Source organism: Hemitrygon akajei, chromosome 15 (genome assembly GCF_048418815.1).
Source record: "Hemitrygon akajei chromosome 15, sHemAka1.3, whole genome shotgun sequence".
Classification (NCBI taxonomy): Eukaryota; Metazoa; Chordata; class Chondrichthyes; order Myliobatiformes; family Dasyatidae; genus Hemitrygon; species Hemitrygon akajei.
Genome location: NC_133138.1, coordinates 41,292,637 through 41,300,138, shown reverse-complemented (window position 1 = coordinate 41,300,138; position 7,502 = coordinate 41,292,637).

Genomic DNA, 7,502 nt, shown 5'->3' with positions numbered 1-7,502 from the left:
ATGAAGTGGAAAAAGATTCATTTTCTGCAATCCCATTTAGACTTCTGCCCTGCAAATCTTGGTGCTGTCAGTGACGAGCATGGTGGAAGGTTTCACCTGGACATTGTGGTCATGGTAAAGTGATACCAAGGCAACTGGAATTCAACAATGCTGGCAGATTATTGTTGGACACTAAAGCGAGAAGCCGCAGACACTGAGTACAAACAAAAATCATCAACCAAACATTTTTAGCTTAATTGAACTATTGCAAAGTGTCAGCACCAGTATGCGTTTAAACACATTATAGTCTATAAAATTTAATTTCTTGTTTCTCCAGATTCTTATATTACACAAGTAGTCTGAAATTATAATTGTGTTCAGCTTCAAGAAGTCTTTCATAAATGAAAAGAATTCTGAGGAAGCAGCCCTTTTGGAAAAAAATTATTGTCCAGTGATATAAAACATAGATCAGTGCAGCATGGTACAGTACCCTTTGGCCCAAGTTGTTGTGCCAACCTTTAACCTACTCTAAGATCAATCTAACTCTTCCCTCCTACACAGTCTTCCATTTTTCTATCATCCCATTTAAGAAACTAAGTGTTTCTTAAATGCCCCTAATATATCTACCACCACACTTGACAGCACATTCCACACACCCACCACTCTCTATGTGAAAATCCTACCTCTGACATCCTTCCCCCCCCCCCCCCCCACCAATCACCTTAAGATTATGCCCCTTCGTATCAGCCATTTCCAATCGGGTGAAGTTCTCTGGCTGTCTGCTCGATCTATGACTCTTAGCATCATTTACCACATTGGAAATACTCAGCCAGTCAAGATCAAGTTTAACGTTGTCTGCACGAGTCCACGTGCAGTGAAAAACTGACTTTCAGCAGCATCTCCGGCACAGAGTGTGAGTTAAGCAGCATTCACAAGAAAAACAATATATATATTTTGTAAGAAAGAACACATTTGGAACTACAAAACCCGAAGTCTATTTAGTGCAAAATAATCAGTGACTCATGGAGAGAGGATCACATTCTGCTCTCTCTCCTGTGTGGGGGTGGAGCCTTGAATTGATCTTGGAGATTAAAAGGTTGACACACATTGTGGGCCAAAGGGACTGTAATGTTCCATGTTTTCTCTTCTCCCCTCTCCCATCGGGCAGAAGATACAAAAGCCTGAAAGCATGGACCACCAGGCTCAATGACAGCTTCTATCCCAGTTATCCAATATAGATGCACCATGGCCTGGTATGGAAACACCAATGGCCAGGAAAGGAAAAGTCTATAGAGAGTGGTGGATACAGTCCAGTCCCCCCCTCCCCCATTTACAAGGAGCGCCACCACAGGAAAGCAGTGTCCACCATCAGTGACCTCCACCATCCAGGCTAAGCTCTCTTTTCACCACCTTAAGTCCCTCACCACCAACTTGAGGAACAGTTATTGCCCCTCAACCATCAGGCTCCTGAACCGGGGGGATAACTTCACTCACCTCAGCTCAGAACTGATTCCGCAACCTATGGACTCACTTTCAAGGTTTCCACAAGCCATGTTATCAGTATTATTTGTTTTTAATTGTCTTCTTTGCACAGTGGTTGCTTGTCAGTCTTTGTTTAGTACACTCTGTGGCCACTTTATTAGGTACACCTGTATACCAGTTCGGTAATGCAAATATTTAATCAGCCAATCATGTGGCAGCAACTCAATGGAATGATTGTTGAGCCAAAGCCTGAACTCTCTATCACTGTCCACTCACACAATGGCACTCTGCTCACACCTCACTTCTTTTACTTGGCCCTGGCTAAATTACTATTAGCCCACACAATTGCCTGCTCTGAAAACAAGTCCCAACAGGCCTTGCTCGCTTTTAAAACAAGCGCGTAAGATCCACAAGGAACTGTCTCCTACTCACTCCACGATCTCTCGCTCTGCAGACAAGTCGCCTTCCTGTCAGCTTGAACCAGCCTGTCCATTCTGCCTTGACCTCTCTCATTAATGAGGCAATTTCACTCACAGAATTAGGTGCTCACTGGATTTTTTTTTGGTTTTCCACATTATTCTTTCTCCATAAACTCTTCCAACTGTTGTGTGTGAAAATCCCAGGAAATCAACAGTTTCTGAGATACTTAAACCACCCCATCTAGCATCAACAATCATTCCACAGTTAAAGTCATTTGGAACAGGAAAGTCTGTATATAAGGTGACTCGGTACATGGAGCTTAGAAAAACAGAGAGCTATGGGTAACCCTAGGTAATTTCTAAAGTAAGTACATGTTCGGCACAGCATTGGGGGCCAAAGGGCCTATATTGTGCTGTAGGGTTTCTATGTTTCTGTGTTCCCATGAAATGATAAAGTAGCGGTGGTTGGGGGTGTGGAGGGGTGGGTTAGTCTGTGGGAGTGTTGATCAGCCTCACTGCTTGGGGAAAGTAACTGTTTCTGAGTCTGGTGGTCCTGCCGTGGATGCCATGTAGTCCCTTCCCTGATGGAAGTTGGATAAACAGTCCATGAGCAGGGTGGATGGGATCCCTCGTGAAGTTACTGACCCTTTTCTGGCACCTTTCTGTATGTATGACCTTGATGGTGATGTATTGGAGAGTTTTGACTCCCCATTATGGAGTCTCCATGTCTGCCACAATGGAGTTTCTGTAACATGCAGTGATGCAGCTTGTTAGGATGTTCTCTACTGCACATCTGTAGACAGATGTCCGTATGTATGTTGATGGGTCTGCCTTTAACCCTTTCCTCCCTTTAATTCTTGCCCCTTGATAAAAAGAAATACTTTCTAGAATTCAGGAGGTTCAATCAGCAGGTGACTCGGAGGTCACAGACTCAATAGATTCTGCAGATGCTGGAAATCCAGAGTAACACACACAAAATGCTGGAGGAACTCAGCAGGCCAGGCAGCATTTTCAGAAATGAATAAACAGTCAATTTTTCTGGCTGACACCCTTCGTAAGACCATAAGACATAAGAGGAGAATGAGGCCATTTGGCCTGTCGAGTCTGCTCCACCATTCTATCATGGCTGATCATTTTTTCCCCACCTCAGCCCCACTCCCCAGCCTTTTCCCCATAACCTTTGATGCCCTGGCCAGTCAAGCTCTGCCTTAAATACTCCCAATGACCTGGCCACCACTGCCTGTGGTAATAAATTCCACAAATTCACCACCTACACGCTAAAGAAATTTCTCTGCATCTCTGTATTAAATGAACGCCCCTCTATCCTGAAATTGTTCCCTATTGTCCTAGGCTCCACCACCATGGGAAACATCCTTTCCATATGTACTCTGTCTAGCCATTCAACATTCAAAAGGTTTCAATGAGATCACCCCCATCCTTCTAAATTCCAGTGAGTACAGACCCAGAGCCATCGACTGTTCCTCCTAATGATAACCCTTTCTTTCCCAGAATCATCCTTGTGAACCTCCTCTGGACCCTCTCCAATGCCACCATATCTTTTCTTAGATGTGGACCTCAAAACTGTTCACAATACTCAAAGTGAGGCCTCACCAGTGCCTTATAAAGCCTCAGCATCACATCCCTGCTCTTGTATTCTAGATATCTTGAAATGAATGCGAACATTGCATTTGCTCTCCTCACCACCGACTCAAACTGCAAGCTAACCTTTACGTTGTTCTGCAAGCCCAATTGCATCTCAGATTTTTGGATTTTTTCTCCATTTAGAAAATAATCTGCACATTTATTTCTTCTACCAACGTACTTGATAATGTATTTTCCAAAATTGTATATCATTTGCCACTTTCTTGCTCATTCTCCTAATCTGTTTAAGTCCTTCTGTAGCCTACCTGTTTCCTCAACACTACCTGTCCTTCCACCAATCTTTCTATCATCTGCAAACCTGGCAACAAAGCCAAATATTCCATCATCTAAATCATTGATCTACAGCATAAAAATAAGTGGTCCCAACACCGACCCCTACAGAACACCACTGGTCACTGGCAGCCAACCAGAAAACAATCCTTTTATTCCCATTTGCTGCCTCCTACCAATCAGCCAATGCTCTAACTATGTTAGAAAATTTCCTGTAATACCATGAGCTTTTAACTTGGTAACCAGCCTCATGAGTGGCACTTTGTCAAATGCCTTCTGAAAGTCCAAATATACAACATATACTGCATCCCCTTTATCTATCCTACTTGTAATCTTCTGAAAGAATTCCAACAGTTTGTCAGACAAGGCTTACCCTTAAGGAAATCCTGCTGACATTGTCTTGTGTCACCAAGTACTCCTAACAATTGACTTCAATGTCTTCCCAACCACTGAGGTCAGGCTAACTGGTCTATAATTTCCTTTCTGCTGCCTTCCTCATTTCTTTAAGAGTGGAGTGACATTTGCAATTTTCCAGTCCTCTGGCACCATGCCAGAGTCCAATGATTTTTGAAAAGTTAATTATTAATGCCTCCACAATCTCTACCGCTACCTCTTTCAGAACCCTAGGGTGCAGTTCCTCTCGTCCGGGTGACTTATGTACCCTTGAGTCTTTCAGCTTTATGAGCACCTTCTCACTTATAATAGTAACTGCACTCACTTCTCTTCCCACACACCCCTCAACATCTGGCACACTGCTAGCGTCTTCCACAGTGAAGACTGATGTAAAATACTCATTTAGTTCATCTGCCATCACTTGTGCCCCATTATTATTTCTCCTGCCACATTTTCTAACGATCCTATATCCACTCTCATTTCTCTTTTTTTTTACATACTTGAAAAAGCTTTTATGATCCACTTTGATACTGTTTGCTAGCTTGCATTTATATTTTAACTTTTCACTCCCAAGGATTCTTTTAGTTGCTCTCTGTAGGTATTTAAAAGCTTCCCAATCCTCTGTCTTCCCAAGAAAATTTTGCTTTGTGTTATGCACTTCCTTTTGCTTTTACAATAGCTTTGATTTCCCCAAGTTACTGTTTTGCCATTTGAGTATTTTTTTGTTTTTGGAATGCAAAAACATGCATTTTCCTCATTTTCCCCAGAAACTCACACCATTTCTGCTCTGCTGTCATTCCTGCCAGCATCTCCTTCCAATTTACTCTGGTCAACTCCTCTTTCATACCACTGTGAATTCCTTTACTCCACTGAAATATTACTATGCCAAATTTTACTTTCCCTTTATCAAATTTCAAGTCGAACTCAAGCATATTGTGTTTACTGTCTCCTGAGGGTTCTCTTACCTTAAGCTCCCTAATCACCAGTTCATTACATAACACCCAATGTAGTATAGCTGATTGCCTAGTAGGCTCAACAACAAACTCCTCATAGAACATAAATCCTCATAGAGGGATCAGAAGTGGAGAGAGTGAGCAGCTTCAAGTTCCTGGGTGTCAGGATCTCTGAGGATCTAACCTGGTCCCAACATATCAATGTAGTTATAAAGAAAGTAGGACAGTGACAATACTTCATTAGGAGTTTGAAGAGATTTGGTATGTCAACAAATACACTCAAAAACTTCTATAGTTGTACCATGGAGAGCATCCTGACAGGCTGATTAACAGTCTGGTATGTATGGGGGGGGGGGGTGCTACTGCACAGGACCGAAAGAAGCTTCAGATGGTTGTAAATCTAGCAAGATTTTGGGAACTAGCCTATAAAGTACCCAGGATATCTTCAGGGAGCAGTGTCTCAGAAAGGCAGCTTCCATTATTAAGGACTCCAACACCTGGGGCATGCCCTTTTACTCACTGTTACCATCAAGGAGGAGGTACAGAAGCCTGAAGGCACACACTCAGTGATTCAGTAACAGCTTCTTCCCCTCTGCCATCTGCCATCAGGAACAGCTTCTTCCCCTCATTCCATCATGATGGAATGGCTGAGCAGACTTTATGGGCTGAATGGCCTAATTCTACTCTTATGCCTTATGTTTTCTGGTCTTATCATGACAAGAAAGGAATGGGGCAGAGGGGAGCTCTGCTGGTGCCCCTCTTCCTTCCCTTTCTTCCATGACCCACTGTTCTCTTCCAATCAGAATCCTTCTTCTCTTGATCTTTACCTTTTCCACCTATCACCACCCAGCTTCTTACTTCAACCCACCTTCCTCCTCACCCGGTCTTACTTCTCACCTGCCAGCTTGCACTCCTTCAGTGTGTTAGGTTTTGTGATGTGAACTGTCAGTGTGGTGCGATTGGTAAGTGCACTGTCCGTGAGGTGGGATTGGGATGTGAATGATTAATGTGGTGGGACTGGGATGTGGACTGTCCATGTGGTGGGATTGGGATGTGAACTTCAGTGTGGTGCGACTGTGAAGTGCACTGTCTGTGAGGTGGGATTGGGATGCGAATGGTTAGTGTGGTGGAGTTTGGATGTGAACTGTCAGTGTGGTGGGATTCAGACTGGGATGTGAACTGTCAGTATAGTGGGACTGGGATTGGGATGTGAACTGTCAGTATAGTGGGACTGGGATTGGGATGTGAACTGTCAGTATAGTGGGATTGGGATTGGGATATGAACTGTCAGTGTGGTGGGATTGGGATTGGGATATGAACTGTCCATGTGGTGGGATTGGGATGTGAACTGTCCATGTGGTGGGATTGGGATGTGGACTGTCCATGTGGTGGGATTGGGATGTGGACTGTCCATGTGGTGGGATTGGGAACAGTCAGTGTGGTGGGATTGGGATGTGAACTTCAGTGTGGTGGGATTGGGATGTGAACTGTCTGTGTGATGGGATTGAAAACGGTCAATGTGGTGGGGTTGGGCTGTGAACGGTTAGTGTGGTGGGATTGGGATGTGAACTTCAGTGTGGTGGGACTCAGACTGGGATGTGAACTGTCAGTATAGTGGGACTGGGATTGGGATGTGAACTGTCAGTATAGTGGGACTGGGATTGGGATGTGAACTGTCAGTATAGTGGGACTGGGATTGGGATATGAACTTTCAGTGAGGTGGGATTGGGATTGAGATGTGAACTGTCTGTGTGCTGGGATTGAGAACTATCCGTGTGGTGGGGTTGGGAACAGTCTGTGTGGTGGCATTGGGATGTGAACGGTCAGTATGGTGAGTATGTGAAGTGAACTGTCAGAGGAAGTAGTGGTGGTGGAGAAAATTCCAAAATTTCATGGCCATTTGGACAAGTTCATGGATAGAAAGACTTTAATATATGGTCCTAACAGAGACAAATGGGAGCAGCTCAGATAGACATCTGGGACATGAGTCAGTTCGGGCAAAGGTTCTGTTTATATACAATAACACTATTACAGCACCAGTGACTGCAGTTCAATTCCTGCTGCCGTCTGTAGGACGTTTGCATATTTTTCTCATGACGATGTAGATTTCTTCTGGGTGCTCTGGTTTCCAAAGGCATATGGGTGATGGTCACTCAGCCGTGTGCCGGTTATGTTGGTACTGGAAGCATGACAACACTTGCGGGCTGCCCGCAGTACGTCCTCTGACTGTGTTGGCCATTTACACAAACAACACATTTCACTGTATGTTTTGATGTACACGTGACAAATAAAGCTAATCTTTATCTTTCTCCGTGACTACAATATCAACAAAGGGTGCCACAGT